Source organism: Candoia aspera, chromosome 8 (assembly GCF_035149785.1).
Source record: "Candoia aspera isolate rCanAsp1 chromosome 8, rCanAsp1.hap2, whole genome shotgun sequence".
Classification (NCBI taxonomy): Eukaryota; Metazoa; Chordata; class Lepidosauria; order Squamata; family Boidae; genus Candoia; species Candoia aspera.
Window position 1 is genome coordinate 45,276,603 of NC_086160.1, and position 18,765 is coordinate 45,295,367.

Consider the following 18,765-nt stretch of genomic DNA (forward strand, 5'->3'; position numbering starts at 1 on the left):
AGAAAGCTGAGAATGAGCAAAAGCGCGCCAAATACAAACTAAAAACCCTCGCTTCAAACCCAGTTCCGCCCCCTCTCCCGCTTAGCAACCACCCCCTCCCCGGTGTTAGCAACGGTTGCCCACATCGGCCTGAGAAAGTAACCTTGAAGACATTCCATAACCCAAACATACATTCCACAGTTACAGTAATGAGATTACAGCCTGGCACAGCTGGAAATCTCCACTCTGCAAACACGTATCAGGAAAGTGACATGCGAAACGTTACGATGTATTCAGAACATTGGAACGATGAACATGACAACAGGAGACAAATTGGCAGGAATTATGGAAACCGAATGGATTCACCTCAGCTTCCATGCAAATAAGGAACTTATTATCAATTTAATTTTAGCAGTTTAAATAATAATTGTTCAACACTGGAAAACTCTACAATAGTAACAGTCAAGATGTGGATTGACAAGACTTCTTCAATCGCCACACTGGGAGAAAAAAAAAAAAGTGAAAATAAAGACACAGCAGAGGCAGGAACCACAATTCTATCAAATCTGGAAGGATTTTATGGTTTACCTAAATAGCAATAAACCATAATATGGTGATTGATTGATTGATTGATTATGTGCCATCAAGTAATTTTTGACTCCTAGCACACACACTGTGTGTGTGTGTGTGTGTTACATTTCTACATGTATAGTATCTGTCTCTTTACTTACTTTTTAGTAGATTTTTTTTTGTATTTTCTATATCTTTTTTCTTTGTGCATCTTGGATTTATGTTAATTTAGTTTCTTGATAATGTTTGTCAATCATAGTTCAATGAAAAGAATTCCCAAACACAAAATTTCTCTTAAAAAAACCCCCTCAGATGTCAAAGAAAATAAGGTAATAAATGTTGCAATTATTTAAAAAAATAATAATGAATGAGATCCTTCTCTTTATTTATCCAGTACTATCAAAACAGAGAGATTGGAATTTATTTTTTCTCTCATAGCAAGATGCCCAATCTTGAATAAGCTGTGGTTAGGATTAATTATGATTTGAGGAAAAGCCAACTTCAGACAATAATTCTAGCTTTTCCTGTAAACTCTGATTGTGATTCTTAAGTTTGGACATAAAAATAAAACTTACCTTGTTGAAAATAAAAAAAAGGTTCACCTACTTTTGCCACACACAAATATGTAACTTTGGATCATTTTCCTCAATAAATAAATTAACAAGTATAATGTTTTTGACTCATTTGTTTAACTGGGTCTCTTTATTTAGTTTTAGGACTTGTGTGGAGAAGAGATCACATTTTAGGTCATATTTATGCAGAAACATTGAAAATTCAAAAAAGTTCACAACCTTTTAAGCAGCATTGTAAAAGACAAACATTAAATGAACACATCATAGTTAAATCTCCCTAGAGCATTATGTGGCCATGAGACTAGTGCTGATTTTCACAACCAGCCTGAGCAGGACCACTGACCATGTATTGATCACAGAAATATGCAGTGTCATTTTCTATCAGCCCTCCAGGAAGAAACTTTCTGCCTATCTATGCCATTGCTTTGCATAAGTAGTGTGGTTTTATGAGTTATGCCACTGCAAACAAAGCTATGTGATTCACTTGCAGTGGTTCATTTAATTGTAGGGAAATACCTCTACTGCAATTGGCTACTATGCACTGTTGCAGTGCATAGTAGCCAATTGCATAACTGGTCCCTCCACACTTTAAAAAAAAAAAAAAAATCATTGAAATTATAGACCTGTCTTGTTTTCTTGTAACCAGGTGAAATTAGTAAGAAATGGCAAGAACCACGTGACAAGAAGAATGGCAAGCATGGTCACTTCCTGCCTGCCTGCCTGCCTGCATACACCAGGTGTCAAGCAAGAGGAGCAGACAGGGTGAGCTCATTCAAAAAGTATCTATATCCTACTAAAACTCTCCTGTTTGTCAATTTGTAACAGTTAATTGGGTGAAACAGTGCTTCATAGGGCAACAATTTTTGAATCAGTGTAGCAATGTACCTCAAATGGGCTAACTTAAAGAATGCATCCAAAATCTGGGATGCATTTTTGTCGTGGGATTGAAATTTGGAAAAGTTGTGGCTGCTTCAGTGCCGCTGCACTGCCATGCCACCATGCTGCCACAGTCAGCCACAGTCACATGATCATCATTTCCAATGCTCCCTGCCAGCTTCCCACAAGTCAGTGGGGAAGCCAGCAGGAAGTGTGAACTCTTCTCAGGTGATGACAGCACCATACAGCATTGTGGTAAATAAAATAAAATAAATATATAAAATAATTAGAAATTAGAAATTAGAAAATATAATAAGATAAAATATTGTCAGCCTAATTACGCCACATTGAAAGAGAAGGGGGACATCATGGTCAACAGATAACCCCAAATGTCATCAGGAAGCGGCAAGGAGGAGAACAGAACAAGAATCAGATGAGGCCAGGGCCACACAACTCTAGGATCAAACAGTCAGGACAAATAACATGAGAGAAGGAGAGACAGAGGAGGAGAGGCATGCACATCTCCAGAATGACAAGAAGAAGCACAGAAGGAGAAGAAAGGAAGAGACAAAGGAGCAGAAAAATGCACATCTCTAGGATTAGAGACAAAGGACAAATAGCAAAAGATATGAACAAATGGAGGATAAAAGGGCCATGCATCTCCAGATGACAACAGAAGTCACAGAATGAGGGCACAAGAAGAGGCAGAGGAGAAAAGGGAAGATCTATTTGTGACAAACAGTAATTATTGCAACAGTTCCTCAACATGACAATACCTGCCTTTGATAACAAGACCTCAACAGATAAACAGCAAGGGAAAATGCATAACTCATATGGCATAATATTTCTACTGATGTTGGTGTGATGGCCAAAGTCTGCCCTCACTATTGTGCCTTCCTATTGCCTGGAGAAACCCCAGCTGTATGAAGGAAAAGGTGAGTATTGGCAATTTGCAACCTTTACCTAATGAAATCCTCAATTTATACAGCAATGGTGAACCTACTGCAAACAAGTTCAAGAAGAACCCCAGACCATAAAATGCCTCTTCCAAATGACATTGTTTGGTGCCAAAGAACTTCCAGCGAGGAAAGGATGGAATCATTCTGTGATTATTCAAGGCAAATCCATTGTTACATTGAACATTTAATAACAGACCCCAAAAAGCAAGACAAATTCCTTCAAATTTACTTCACGGATCCTCAGGACAGTGTAGAATTGAGAATGGGTATAGTTCACAATGATGGAATTCAACATGAGATTGTTGAATTATTGGATAACCTCCTATGACTCTGAAACCCATACATTCCATCCCTTCAATTTGCAAAAACAAACAAACAAGCAAACAAATTCGAGACATGCCAGGAACATCCATTGTCACTGATCCTGATCAGAGACCGGCATTTGAACTTGAGAGAAGATTTAATGTACAAATTGCCAACAAAGTCACTGTCATTGTACCAAACAACACCAAACCTGAAGAACATGATGGGACATTATGTTGAAAGAATGAGGAAATGGTTTGCAAATAATTTCAGAATCCCATCACTCTTATGACAGCTTTCAATATATACTTTTCTTTCCACTTGGCTGGCATCATCAGCTCCCAATGACTAACAAGAAACTAAAGGCAATGTGTTACTGTGCATATTGAATAATGAACCCTGAAAATGAATTTAATAACCTTCTCAGAAGATTTCTGTTCCAACAATGTTGGTTGACATGGCTTTGAAGATTGAAACAAGGGGCTGAGTTACATCCTAATGAATCAAGCAACCTTAAGATCAACAACATACAGAGGCCTGAGTGATGCTTTCAATTTTCCAAGAGAATTTGTTCATTCAGTTGAAGTTTCTGGATTGCCACCACATAAACTGGAATTGAAGATAGGATCTTCCATCATTTTAATGAGGAACTTGGATCTTCCAAGGCTTTGCAATGGAATGTGGATGATTGTGGAAGAACACCACAAGAATATAATCATAGCAAAGATAAACATTGGTGTGTTCAAAAATGACTCTGTCATGATTCCAAGAACTATGCTGAATTTATCAGAAAGTGAAGATGTCCCTCTTCAGCAGACACAGTTCCTGATACAGTCATGCTTTGCTCTCACTATCAATAAAGCACAAGGACAAACCGTGGAGAATGTGCTGATTTATTTGGAGAAACAAGTATTCCAGCATGATCAGCTGTATGTCACTTTAAGCTGGGGAAAAATAAGTGAAAATGTTAGAGTATTCTTAAAGAATGGCAGATCAACCAGAATAGTTGTCATCAAAAGCATCCTTTGTTAAACAAAAAGCATCTATATTTCTCTTGTTATGTATATTTCTTGTTTAATAAACTGTTGTTTTCTTCTTTAATTTTCAAACCAAACCAATAGCATTTTGCTCATGGTCATTCTGTTTCTCTGTTTAGGTAAGGAAATATTTCTGAAACAATGACTCATCAGGTCACTGGTTGTCTAGTATCAATTAAAACTATATGTCTTCAAAGACCTGCCCATAAAAGAAAAGTAAAGTATGTAACATCAAGGGAATCTACCATTGGGGCTGTAATATCCACTTTATAGGGAGAATATCAGGCCATCACTATGTGCAAAGGTATTTTTGTTTACAATGGAACTAGAAGCTTGGACTGCACTTTGCAACATACCAAATTTTTGTTTAATTTTAAAAAATTAAAATAAACTACATTCCATAGTACTGGTCTGTATCTTGCATGTTGTTGTTGCTTTTAATGTGTATGTTTCTCTATACTATATATTTGATGAAGTATCATAAAGGAAGATTATTTTAAAAAAATAAAGTTGAATAGGCTTCGTTATATTAATTAATCATGTGGTTTGCTCTTCACTGTTTTCAAGGGCAGACCATGTGATTAATAGTTTGAACCCTGGAGAATTAAAGGAATAAGAAAATCAGTGTAGGTGATGATGAGTTAATAAAAAGAATTAATCTTTTCTATTACTGTCATTTAAAAAATGAATGTATTTTGTTTTATATAGTCTTGGGTTTCTTTTCTCAAGAAGTTGGATTACATATGTAAGTTATTATATGGTGGGGGTAAGACAATGTGACTAAAATTAATATAAACCAGTAGAATTTTTTTTTCTTCATTCCATTTTAGTAATTATTTACTTGAGCATCTATTTCAAACCTTTACCACAAACAGGAAAAATCTGCACAATGTCATTTTGTAGTTTTACTAACATATAAATTACTAAAATGAAGGGATGAAATAACAGAACACGCTCCTTTTCTGAATTTAAATTGAAAGGGATGTTAGCTGTTTCTCCCACACCCCCATCTATCTAAAAAAAAAAAAAAAGAATATACAAAAAATACATTTTTCCCCCCAAATGAAAAGTGCTAGCCAAAGAGATCCCTGAGGCTAAATACACAAAATTTTCTGAAAGGAATTATACTGTAGTTATACAGAATAACAGTAGTTATACACAAGAAATATTGATTTCCAGCCAAGAAATTTACAAGGCCAAACACAGAAGCAATTCTCTTTAGCAATAATAAATTATATAGAGAAAGGGAAAATATTTTTAACTGTCCATGAAGTGGGGATTGCATTTTCACTTGAAGTTTCAACAAGAATTATGTTGTTATTAGATTACTGTATGAGTCATTCACTAATATTCAGTGGCTAGCACGGTACTACTCTTACCAGAAGTCACATACAACATCAAGTCTGTGCTGAGTTCTTATATAACAAAAGGAGTTGTATCCTCATTAAACATGGCAATCTGTTATTTACATATGCAGATTGGGTTATAAACATAGATAGGTAGATGCCAAGGTTTTATTGGAGAAGCCTACAAGATCCACAACTTAGCATCCAATGTTTGCTGAGTTCTGCAACTTTTTTTGGCTGTTGGATATTGTTATTAATTCAGGACAGGAAAATATGTAGGTTCTGTAAAGTAAAACTGTGTTTTCTGCAGATGGGTAGACTGAAGTAGCTTATAAATTATGTTGTAAATTGCTATAAATGCCTAAATGTAGGACTTAGCCATTGGTATTTTAGATCAAATTTATCTGTTTATATGATCTACATTGTTCAGATTCAAATACGTGATCATCTGCCTCTCTGTTAAGAGGCAATATATATCTGAATGTTGACAAAGGAGAAAATGCACAGGTTGTAAGTTTCCTATAGATATCTGATTGGTCATGATTGGAAATTGTACCTATACTGACTAAAAAATAAATGTATGACAATGAACAAATAAGTAGCTTCCAAAACAAATCTCTTTTGGAAATATTCATTTCCATTTCTATTAACCACTTCCACACATGGTTATCCATACCATAGTAAAGGTAAAGGTTTCCCTTAACATTAAGTCCAGTCGTGTCCAACTCTAGGGGGTGGTGCTCATCTCCATTTCAAAGCCGAAGAGCCGGCGTTTGTCGATAGACACTTCTGTGGTCATGTGGCCAGCATGACTACACAGAACACCATTACCTGCCTGCTGAAGCGGTACCTATTAATCTACTCACATTTGCATGTTTTTGAACTGCTAGGTTGGCAGGAGCTGGGACTAGCAACGGGAGCTCACTCCGTCACGCGGATTCGGACCACTGACCTTCCAATCGGCAAGCTCAGCAGCTCAGCGGTTTAACCCGCAGCGCCACCGCATCCCTTAACCATACCATACATGTGCACATATTTTCCAGATCACACCCCAAAGATGGACAAAGGTTTTCCTTCACTACTTTCACTACTGAAGTTTGTGCTTAGAAATGCAAACTGATCCCCTTGTCTCTGTGTGTAAGTATGATGGGATCATCCATGGTAAACAGATGCATTTTGATAAACTTTTATCCAGTTAAAGAAAGATGATAGAACTTCCCAGATAGGATTGTTAATTTTTGATTGCTTATGTTGAAAGTTTGAAGAACATACTACCCAGATTTGTCAGAAAGAAAGAAAGAAAGAAAGAAAGAAAGAAAGAAAGAAAGAAAGAAAGAAAGAAAGAAAGAAAGAAAGAAAGAAAGAAAGATTGCTCATAAATATAATTCTGCAAAAGTGCTTCAGTGGACATGAACACGGTATTTCCATGCCAGTTCTCCATACCTTTGCTGTATCAACTGAGAATGTTCTTGGGAGACCTTATTCTCTGGGTTCATACTTACATATTACTGAAATACTTTGAAGAAATCAGACTTTTTATCTTTCTCTTATTTTTTTTTCTTTACAATAGCAATATATAATTATGGAAATTGGAAATTTAACTATCCTCCATTTACTGTTGTATACAAAAGTTAGACATTCCTCATGTTTCAGTGACTCTCTAAGTGAACAGAAGCTTTCAGAACTTTTGCATGGTACAATGTTAAACACAATATCTTTGTGCAAATTTGAATGTATACTTACTATTTATGTCCAATTCTTTTTTTTAAGCCTTTCACTCAGTGTTGACTCCTGGCAAATGCCTCAATTAGCCCCTACAGTTTTCTTGGCAAGTTTTTTGGGGAATGGTTTGCTATTGCCTTCTTCCTAGGACTGAGACAGAGTGACTGGCTGAAAGTTATTCAGCTGGCTTCGTCAGTAAAATGGGACTATAACTCACAGCTTCCCAGTTTCTAGTCTAGTGTATTAACCGATACCCAAAACTGGATCTTTACAGCTCTTTACAGATTCAAAATAAAAAAGAGTGGTTTGGGGAATGAAGAAATATGGCTACACTTTTAGTCAGTATTTTATAGCATCTCCTTTGTTAATATAAAGCTTCCATTTTTTTTTTTTCTGTAGCCAGGAATGCTGACAAGAGTTTGGATATTTCAAAAGACAATGATCTAAAACATAGCTGTTTATCATCCAAGAAGTGTTTATAGAGAAATTAAAATAAAGGTTTGGGAATGGCTTCAGTCTTCAGACTTGAGTATTACAGAAAATTTGAGGGAAGATCTCAAACATGCAGTGCATACAAGAGGCCTAAGAATATTTTTTAGCTAGAAGAGATCTGCATGGAAAAGTGAAAATATTCAAAAAACAAGGATAGGAAGATTTTTAGCTAGCTTGGAAGCTGTTATTTCTGTCAAAGAAGATGTTATGAAGTACTGACTGAATGTACTTCAAACAACTTCACCTGCTGTATTCCCTGTTTTCATATTTTGAATCTGTATTTATGTGTAACTGAAATGTTAGCTATTGAATTTTCCTTTCCTTTCCTACAACAGAAGGGATATGCTGTGATTCTGATGCTATTGGCTTTGACTGATTAGAATTATCAGGGAGTGACATTTTGGAGTTTTGGAACAAAGCAGCAGGCATTCATTTTGAAGGAAAAAGTGGCACAGCGAGGAACCAATCAGGATGTGATTATTCCACAACTATCATGCTATTGCCTACCTGCCTACCAAGTAACTCACTGCTGCTTTTTAGGTAAAAATAATTACAGGAAAGTTGGATTTCATGTTTGTCAGTTTGTATGTGTACACAACCTTCAGAAGAAAAGCAGGTAGAATGCAAATGCAAACAATATTAACACTGTAATAGTCTGACTGGCCTACTGAGCAATTTGTGTGTGTGTGTGTGTGCGCTTGTGTGCATGCACACACACACTCATTCTCTTTATAAATGCAGTGAATCTTTATTTCCAAAGACAGACTATCAGCACAATTGAGCATGTACAATGTTTATGTGTGTAGCTATGTTTAGCTATCCGCCAGCACTTATATTTTCCCCAAGTGTATTTTGTGCTACTGTCATGCTTACCTTGTTTGGCTATTTGAAAACTGACTCTGTTGGAGTTTGGGGAAATGTGCTAGTTGATTTGTTGGTTAACTTTGTGTTCATCACTGCACTTTATGCATTCTCTTGTGTGCTTTTATTTATGGAGAGTTCAAGGTGCACTTAAAAAATCTATGCTGGTTAGCTTATTATTATTATTATTATTATTATTATTATAATTATTTAATTTTTTTGACTGTCCAAGTCCAGTGGGTGGGTGTGCTTTGTTCATTTGATTGTGCACTGCTGATAGTACAAAAGCATATACAAACTTATTTTGACCTGTTTTCTGCTGTTCTTCTATTCCTTTAGTATTTCAAATATAAAACGAAGTGTGCTACTGATCAAGGGTGTGTTTATGATTCAGGATTTCCTGTTGTTCTGTGTTACTGTGATGTCTCTTTTCAAGTGAACCTTTAAATACTGTCTGCAAGGTTAAGTTTAGGTGCAGAATTAAGATTAATAGGGTTATTTTAAAATGTTTTTTAATACAAACCACATTTGTATTAATGGATTAATTGGAATTCACTCTCTGCCAGGATGTTTGTTGGTATTTATTTTTCTGCCCAGAAACTTCGCAGCAAAGGAATGACAGGTATCCATGGTGACTAATTGTTTTTGTAAGTATCAGCAGGGTGAACAGGTCACCCTAGTCTCATTTGGTTAACAAGGTTTAAGTGTCCAAATGACCTTATATGGGAAACCAAAACCATCCTGACTTCCTTGCTTAATTTTGCATTTAAATAAGCCAGCTCTGGCAGATCCAGCTTTTCCCTTCTCCTATTTGCAGCCTCTCATTCCTGCTCAGTACTTGTACTTGTATATGAGCTTGTAAATATGCTTCTTTGTATTTAAGGACTTTGCCTATCCAGGGCTCTGGATAAGGAAGCTGTTTGTGTTCTATGCTTTGTTTAAGTACACTTATTTTTGGAGAAATGCCTGGTGTCTTCCTTCTGATCTCTTGGGCCAAATGCCTTCCAGCACTCTGTACAAACAACAACAACATTTTCATAATCTGGAGGAGATAACTGATCGGCAAACAGGTAAGAGCTAAGTTAAGATTTGTGCGTTATTTTAAAAAAAAGAGACAGATAGACAGGTGTCCTTTCTTTTCATTTATTTTACTAAGCATACTGCAGGGCAAAAGAAGGATATTTTTGTACTTTACAAAATGCAATGGTGGTTTCACAAGAAGGCTGATGAGGAGGAATTGGATAGTGGTGTGTGCCTTTTTCTCTTAGGTGCATAGTACATAGAACATTATATTCCCATGATATGATTGAGCATGTAATACAGAATTAAACAAACATTGATTTTTCTGTTCTTGGTATATGGTATACCTATGTAAAGAAGAATGCTTTTTTTCATCTTCAGTCCAAAACCTCGGAATGATCTCATCACCACCTGGCTTAAATAAATACTATTTAACTTGGGGTGGTGGCAGGAATAGGCAAAGCATTCCAGGGACAAGGATCAACTTATCCTCTTTATCCTTGGCAACATCAAGTAAGATAGTACCACTGAAAACAAGCATGAATAATTATGGTTTGGAAAATTGGTCAGAGACCCCCATGTGTTTTGAAGTTTAGAGATGGAACTTCAGTGCAAACTTAACAGGGATAGTGCTGCATATTTGCTGATTTTGGAGGAGTCCACGTATCATCTCTTTAGAGTTCTCTGGCACAATGGGCCTAAGGTTCATCTGTCTTCTTATTTTTTTTTTTCCCTTCAGTATTCTTGAATACCTTTTGATTGCTGTCTTATGTTATTTTCCAATACTGCCTTGGAATAAAGCCTTAAGTATTCATGCTGGTGTGGTCATTGCTTCCAAATCCAAAAGAATCTGTAACCCAAGCCTGCTTGGCTTCAGATAGAACAATATAGCTGGTCCACCTGTAGCACTCACCGTCAACTGCTTTCCTACAGTATATATTCTTGTGATCCTGTGCAGAGAAGAACAGAGTGACAGGATTTTACCTGTGTTTCCATTGTTCCCTATGGCTGAAACTTGAAATATTTTTAATGAAACCATTTTCACTGATTTGGGTTTTGTTCTGTTGAGGTGAAGCCAACATGAAAACATTTTAACAATATGGTACAAATGGTAACGTTTGTTTCAAGCTCAAAACATACATTTTCTGTTTTATGTATACCCTTTGGACTGAGATTTGAAACTGGTCAAATATGTCTTGGGTGAATAATACAAGCTACTTTTTTTTTTTTTTGGATACCTGGCCATCAGCTGCAAACATGGTCAGCATGAATCTAAGTCCCTTAAATTAATCCTTACTGGGAGTAATTTAACTTCATTACCATGCTTCATTTATTTCAGTATATTTTAATGCTTTATTTCATTTTTACTTTCCAAATATAATACTGTAAAATCAATTTGTAAAATCCCAATGGTTTTAAAATGCATCACTCATCCAATTAAGCAATGTGCCTTGTAGCATGTGACATGTTAAATAAATATCCTGTTTCACACCATCAAATAAACATATGCAGTGCTTCATTTCACATAGTATCTTTCATTTGATCATGATTTATTTCATGATTGCATTTCAGAAGTTGTATATTTTATGATTTATTTCATTAGTTCCTGATATAATTTCAAACCTATTAATCTACTCACATTTCATGTTTTCAAACTGCTAGGTTGGCAGGAGCTGGGACTAGCAACGGGAGCTCACCCCGTCACACGGATTCAAACTGCCGACCTTCCAATCGGCAAGCTCAGAAGCTCAGCAGTTTAACCCGCAGCACCACCGCGTCCCAGGTTGGGATAGTTGGGCCAAATATAAAACAACTAACATTAGGCAGCAAAAATGTATTCTCACAAAAAAAAAAAAAAAACAATCTTCATAAAATTTCAGTATTATTAAATGCCAATAAATGCTGTCACGTGCTTCTAAATGCATAGAGGAAAAAGTCCTTACAGATCTTATTTTGTTAGATTCCACATAGGTTAGGTTAGGTTAAGGTAAAGGTTTCCCTTGACATTAAGTCCAGTCCTGTCCAACTCTAGGGAGTGGTGCTCATCTCCATTTCAAAGCCGAAGAGCCGGTGTTTGTCCGTAGACACTTCCGTGGTCATGTGGCTGGCATGACTAAACAGAACACCATTACCTGCCCGCCGAAGCGGTACCTATTAATCTACTCACATTTGCATGTTTTCGAACTGCTAGGTTGGCAGGAGCTGGGACTAGCAATGGGAGCTCACCCTGTCACATGGATTTGAACTGCTGACCTTCCAATCGGCAAGCTCAGCAGCTCAGAGGTTTAATCCGCAATGTCACCGCATCCCAGGTTGGGATAGTTGGGCCAAATATAGAACAACTAAGATACGTATATGGATTTTATAAACCTCTTAGCTTGGAAAACTTTGCTGACATGTTTTGTTTAGCTTTCCTTGTACTATGCAAGAAGACTACAAGAAACTGTTGTTATGCCCTTTCACACGCACAAAGGGTATAATGCAGGCCAATGGAATGAAGTAATCAAACACAACTATGTGGCTGTGTGAAAGAAGACAAGATATGTCTGTGAATAGGTTCTATGATGTCTTTTTGCAAAATAGATTGACAAATAAATAAACAAGGAGGAACAAAGTCCAACCTTAAAGCAGTTCACAGCTTTTAAAAGGAAAAAAAAAAAACAGTACAGGAGTTTAAACAAATTTAATTCAAAGGCCCAAGAAGTGGCTGGGTCCTCCAGATCAGTTGGACAACAGTTCTCAGCATACTGCCCTGCTGAGTAATACTGAGAGTTTTAGTCCTTTCATAAGTGGATGGTACCAGGTTGGAAAAAACTGCTCTGTCTATTCATAAAGACAGATTAACATATTCTTTTATTAACTCCAGCTCATATCTGATACTAATAGAACAGCCTTTTTATTTTTCTTTCTCCTATGTTATAGCTGCTGAAGGCATCCTATGCCGTTGTATAACATGATACTTTCATCTTTGAAATTTCTGGAAACTGTGACCGGTTTTAATAATGAAGTCATACAGAAAGCTCAGTAGAAGGCTACCATTACCTTATCAATTATAAATATGAATAAGCTGATCACAAATTATAGTTTCTTCAATTGCTCAAGCACAGCAGGTAAAGCAAAGTTTCAGAGATGTAACATAATGAATATGGTACATGTTATCTTTATAACGTCCATCCATCCATCCATCATCTTTAAAATCACAACTGCCAGGATTCAGCTATTCAAGGTGCTGAATAATTTGGTGAAGATCTGCCATATACTGTTATCACAGAGAGGTTTATAGCTTTCCTAGTACAATTTAGTATATCATTTACTATTTGGTTGCTTGCCACAGGTATCTGTTTGGTCTTTCAGGTAAAATTCCTTTAAAATAAATACATGAATTAATTAGGATCATATCAGTTTGACTCAATCATCTCATGTGAAAATACCTGAGGACAGAAAGGACATGAACAACTATTTCAGAGTGGGAGAAGGAGAATGAAGCAACTGTAAATCAATTGCAATTCTAGCATCAGTTTTTCACATGGTTTATGTTCAGTACAATACTAAATATCTTCATGTGCTTCATGTGTGAGATTTAAACTAAGTAAAAATACTATATTTGAATACTGGACCCACACATTATACTGAGTGGCACAGGGCTATCACTTATGTTATTTATTTTTAATAAGATTTATGTGGCTGACCATTTCATTTGTGACTCTGGATGACTAACAACAGTTAACATGTCAGTAATAATACAAATTCATAAAGTAGTGATAATAATCAATGCAATACAATGGTAATGAGGTATGACTAAAAAAAACAAAATGTAAATCATACAAATTAGGCTCTCATCCTGGCCCACAGCTTGGGGAAACAGCCAAGTCTTTAAGGCCTTAAAGACTTGGTCAACAGGACCAAGGCCATTCAGATCTCAGGAGGAATGTGTTAGATCTACTTCAGGAGCATGCTACAACTTTTCTGTATTTCCTATAACAAAACGGTGGAAAGTTGCATCACCTGTTTTTATCAGAAGGTGCTCTGACACCTCAAAGAAAAAAGTTTGTGGGCAAATATGATCCTTAGCTTACAGAAATCTGACATTTCCTTCATTCCCTTGTCCTTCTCTCCCACTCCTAATTACAAACTATAAAAAGGACTCTCATTCAAGAACAGTGCACTAGACCTTGGTTTATCCAGGTCTGTGATTGAATATAACATTATTGTATCTTATCTATCTATCTATCTATCTATCTATCTATCTATCTATCTATCTATATCTTCAGCGAAGGATCGTTACCTTGTCGTGGTGCTGGAGCTTGAGCACCTCAATGATGCCATGAGCTAAACCGTGAAGGGCCACCCAAGATGGGAAAGTCATGACATAGAGGTCAGACTAAATGCGATCCCTGGGGAAGGTAATGGAAACCCACCCCAGTATTCTTGCCGTGGAAACTAAATGGATCAGTACAACCAGAGATATGTCGGTATACCATCGGAAGATGAGACCCCCAGGTTGGAAGATGGTAAAAATGCTACTGTGGAGGAAAAGAGGATGAGTTCAACTAGCTCCAGACATGATGACGCAGCTAGCTCAAAGCCGAAAGGAAGGCTAGCGGCTGATGGTGCTGGTGGTGAACGGCGAATCCGATGTTCTAAGGATCAACACACCATTGGAACCTGGAATGTAAGATCTATGAGCCAGGGCAAATTGGATGTGGTTATTGGTGAGATGTCAAGATTAAAGATAGACATTTTGGGCATCAGTGAACTGAAATGGACTGGAATGGGCCACTTCACATCAAATGACCACCAGATCTACTGCTGTGGACAAGAGGACCACAGAAAAAATGGAGTAGCCTTCCTAATTAATAGTAAAGAGGCTAAAGCAGTGCTTGGATACAATACAAAAAATGACAGAATGATCTCAATTCGAATTCAGGGCAAGCCATCTAACATCACAGTGATCCAAATATACGCCCCAACCACAAATGCTGAAGAAGCTGAAGTAGAGCAGTTCTATGAGGATCTGCAGCACCTAATGGACAACACGCCTAAAAGAGATGTTATTTTCATCACGGGAGACTGGAATGCTAAGGTGGGCAGTCAAATGACACCTGGAATTACAGGTAAGCATAGCCTGGGAGAACAAAACAGAGCAGGACATAGGCTGATAGGATTTTGCCAAGACAACTCACTCTGCATAACAAACACTCTCTTCCAACAACCTAAGAGATGGCTTTATACATGGACTTCACCAGATGGACAACACCGAAATCAGATTGACTACATCCTTTGCAGCCAAAGGTGGCGGACATCTATACAATTGGTAAAAACAAGACCTGGAGCTGAATGTAGTTCAGATCACGAACTTCTTCTTGCACAATTCAGGATCAGAATAAAGAGATTAGGGAAGACCCACAGCTCAGCTAGATATGAGCTCACTAATATCCCTAAGGAATATGCAGTGGAGGTGAAGAATCGATTTAAGTGTGATGATTGCCTTATTCAGAAAAAAACACAGACTCACCAGCCAGGGCTAAGGATATCTGGTTTATTAAGACTAGAATGCAGACACGGAGAAAGACGGGAATGAGCACATGGTATGCGAGGTAGCCGGTAAATACCCGCGGTGCGGACCTGATCCTTCCCCACCCCCCATTGTCCCAAAGTCCTGACCGACGGTGAACCCGGAGTCTCGATGGGCAATCAGGGGGATTAGCGCTGATTACCTCTGTCCTCTTCCTGTGTCTGGAGCAGGTGTGTTCCCTGTGGTAATGCAGAGATGTCAGGAAGATAGGATGATGGCTTTCCGGGTCAGGGCAAAGGTATGGCTCCTTTGTCCTTTATCTGTATTGTCTTTCAGTGCTTATGGGATTAGCACTGATTCTTTCCTCCCCCCTCCCCTTCACCGGAAAGGCATGTTCCCCATTGTGATGTATGTATACATCGCAATGGGGGACATGACATTAAGGGACTGGACTTAGTAGATAGGGTCCCGGAAGAACTATGGACAGAGGTTTGCAACATTGTTCAGGAGGTGGCAACAAAATACATCCCAAAGAATGAGAAAACCAAGAAGGCAAAATGGCTGTCTGCTGAGACACTAGAAGTAGCCCAAGAAAGACGGAAAGCAAAAGGCAACAGTGATAGGGGGAGATATGCCCAATTAAATGCAAAATTCCAGAGGTTAGCCAGAAGAGATAAGGAATTATTTTTAAACAAGCAATGCATGGAAGTGGAAGAAGACAATAGAATAGGAAGGACAAGAGACCTCTTCCAGAAAATTAAAAACATTGGAGGTAAATTCCAGGCCAAAATGGGTATGATCAAAAACAAAGATGGCAAGGACCTAACAGAAGAAGAAGAGATCAAAAAAAGGTGGCAAGAATATACAGAAGACCTGTATAGGAGGGATAACAATATCGGGGATAGCTTTGATGGTGTGGTCAGTGAGCTAGAGCCAGAAATCCTGAAGAGTGAGGTTGAGAGGGCCTTAAGAAGCATTGCTAATAACAAGGCAGCAGGAGATGACAGCATCCCAGCTGAACCGTTCAAAATCATGCAAGATGATGCTGTCAAGGCAGTGCATGCTATATGCCAGCAAATTTGGAAAACACAAGGATGGCCATCAGAATGGAAAAAATCAACTTATATCCCCATACCAAAAAGGGGAACACTAAAGACTGTTCAAACTATCAAACAGTGGCACTCATTTCACATGCCAGTAAGGTAATGCTCAAGATCCTGCAAGGTAGACTTCAGCAGTTCATGGAGCGAGAATTGCCAGATGTACAAGCTGGGTTTAGAAAAGGCAGAGGAACTGGGGACCAAATTGCCAATATCCGCTGGATAATGGAAAAAGCCAGGGAGTTTCAGAAAAACATTTATTTCTGTTTTATTGACTATTCTAAAGCCTTTGACTGTGTGGACCATAACAAATTGTGGCAAGTTCTTAGTGGTATGGGGATACCAAGTCATCATGTATGCCTCCTGAAGAATCTTTATATTGACCAAGTAGCAACAGTAAGAACAGACCACGGAACAACGGCCTGGTTTAACATAGGGAAAGTAGTATGGCAGGGCTGTATACTCTCACCTTACCTATTCAACTTGTACGTAGAACACATCATGCGACATGCTGGGCTTGAGGAATCCAAGGCTGGAGTTAAAATCGCTGGAAGAAACATTAACAATCTCAGATATGCAGATGATACCACTTTGATGGCTGAAAGCGAAGAGGAACTGAGGAGCCTTGTGATGAAGGTGAAAGAAGAAAGTGCAAAAGCTGGCTTGCAGCTAAACCTCAAAAAAACCAAGATTATGGCAACCAGCTTGATTGATAACTGGCAAATAGAGGGAGAAAATGTAGAAGCAGTGAAAGACTTTGTATTTCTAGGTGTGAAGATTACTGCGGATGCTGACTGCAGTTAGGAAATCAGAAGACGCTTAATCCTTGGGAGAAGAGCAATGACAAATCTCGATAAAATAGTTAAGAGCAGAGACATCACACTGACAACAAAGGCCCGCATAGTTAAAGCAATGGTGTTCCCTGTAATAACATATGGCTGCGAGAGCTGGACCATAAGGAAGGCTGAGAGAAGGAAGATAGACGCTTTTGAACTGTGGTGTTGGAGGAAAATTCTGAGAGTGCCTTGGACTGCAAGAAGATCAAACCAGTCCATCCTCCAGGAAATAAAGCCAGACTGCTCACTTGAGGGAATGATATTAAAGGCCAAACTGAAATACTTTGGCCACATCATGAGAAGACAGGACACCCTGGAGAAGATGCTGATGCTAGGGAGAGTGGAAGGCAAAAGGAAGAGGGGCCGACCAAGGGCAAGATGGATAGATGATATTCTAGAGGTGATGGATTTGTCCCTGGGGGAGCTGGGGGTGTTGACGACTGACAGGAAGCTCTGGCGTGGGCTGGTCCATGAAGTCACGAAGAGTCGGAAGCGACTAAATGAATAAACAACAACACACACACACACACACACACACACTCATTCGTTCATTCATTCATTCATTCATTCATTCATTCATTCATTCATTCATTCATGTGGTCATACTATTGTTATCCAAGATCTAATATGTACTTCATTCAAACACATCTCCATGTATATATTTCTTTTTTTCCAATAGCTTACCATTTTGAACAAAGGAAAACTTAGATTTCAGGGTATTTTTAAAACTGTTTTTCATGTTATTGTTGCCCATTTATTTACTAAATCTGCAGGATATTAGAAACAGAAATATACCCTGATTACCCAGTGTAGACTGATAAGACTTGTAGATAAAAATAAACCTTACTGGCATTTGTGCTAAAACCTGTGCAAGCAAAGCCAGCAGTTTCTAAATAATTTTTTACACTTCATGGTATTTGAATATCTTGCTTAGTGACCCAAGCCAACATTTCAAATACAAACTGCATAATAAATGCACATTTCAAACATATCCCTCCAAGTAAATGGTTGTTTATGCACAAGTTCTGTATAGAGATGTTTAAAATGTGCAAATATAGTTCTATGTACAGTATTTATGTCCCACTGATTATCATGGGAATTAAGTATTCATAATAGTGTTCAAGAATATGTCAAAATTTTAAAGGATCTTTCAGAAGTAAGAATTGTTATATATGTATCATGGAGCATAAACATCACTGTTTTATAAGGTATGTTTAGTGATGTATACATACACACAGACACACACATAGAAATATGAAAAGCCTCCTTGATGAGTATATGCATTACAAACTACTTGACACAAATTACTTCCTAATGCTCATATAAATAAAGGGTATTTTATTATATTTTACATTGAATAATGTTTCTGAATAAACATTTGACTCATTCATCAGATGCCAACCTTTCTAGTATATTGCTTTCTGCACAGTGGTGGTGCTTCTTTCCATTATTCATTCATTTATTTCACAAATCAGCAAGATAATCAAACCAATGCCATCTGACTATGAATTCAATAGCAGTTGTTCTTTTTTTCTTTGATGAAGAAAAAAGAAAGCTTCTTTCCATGAAATATATTG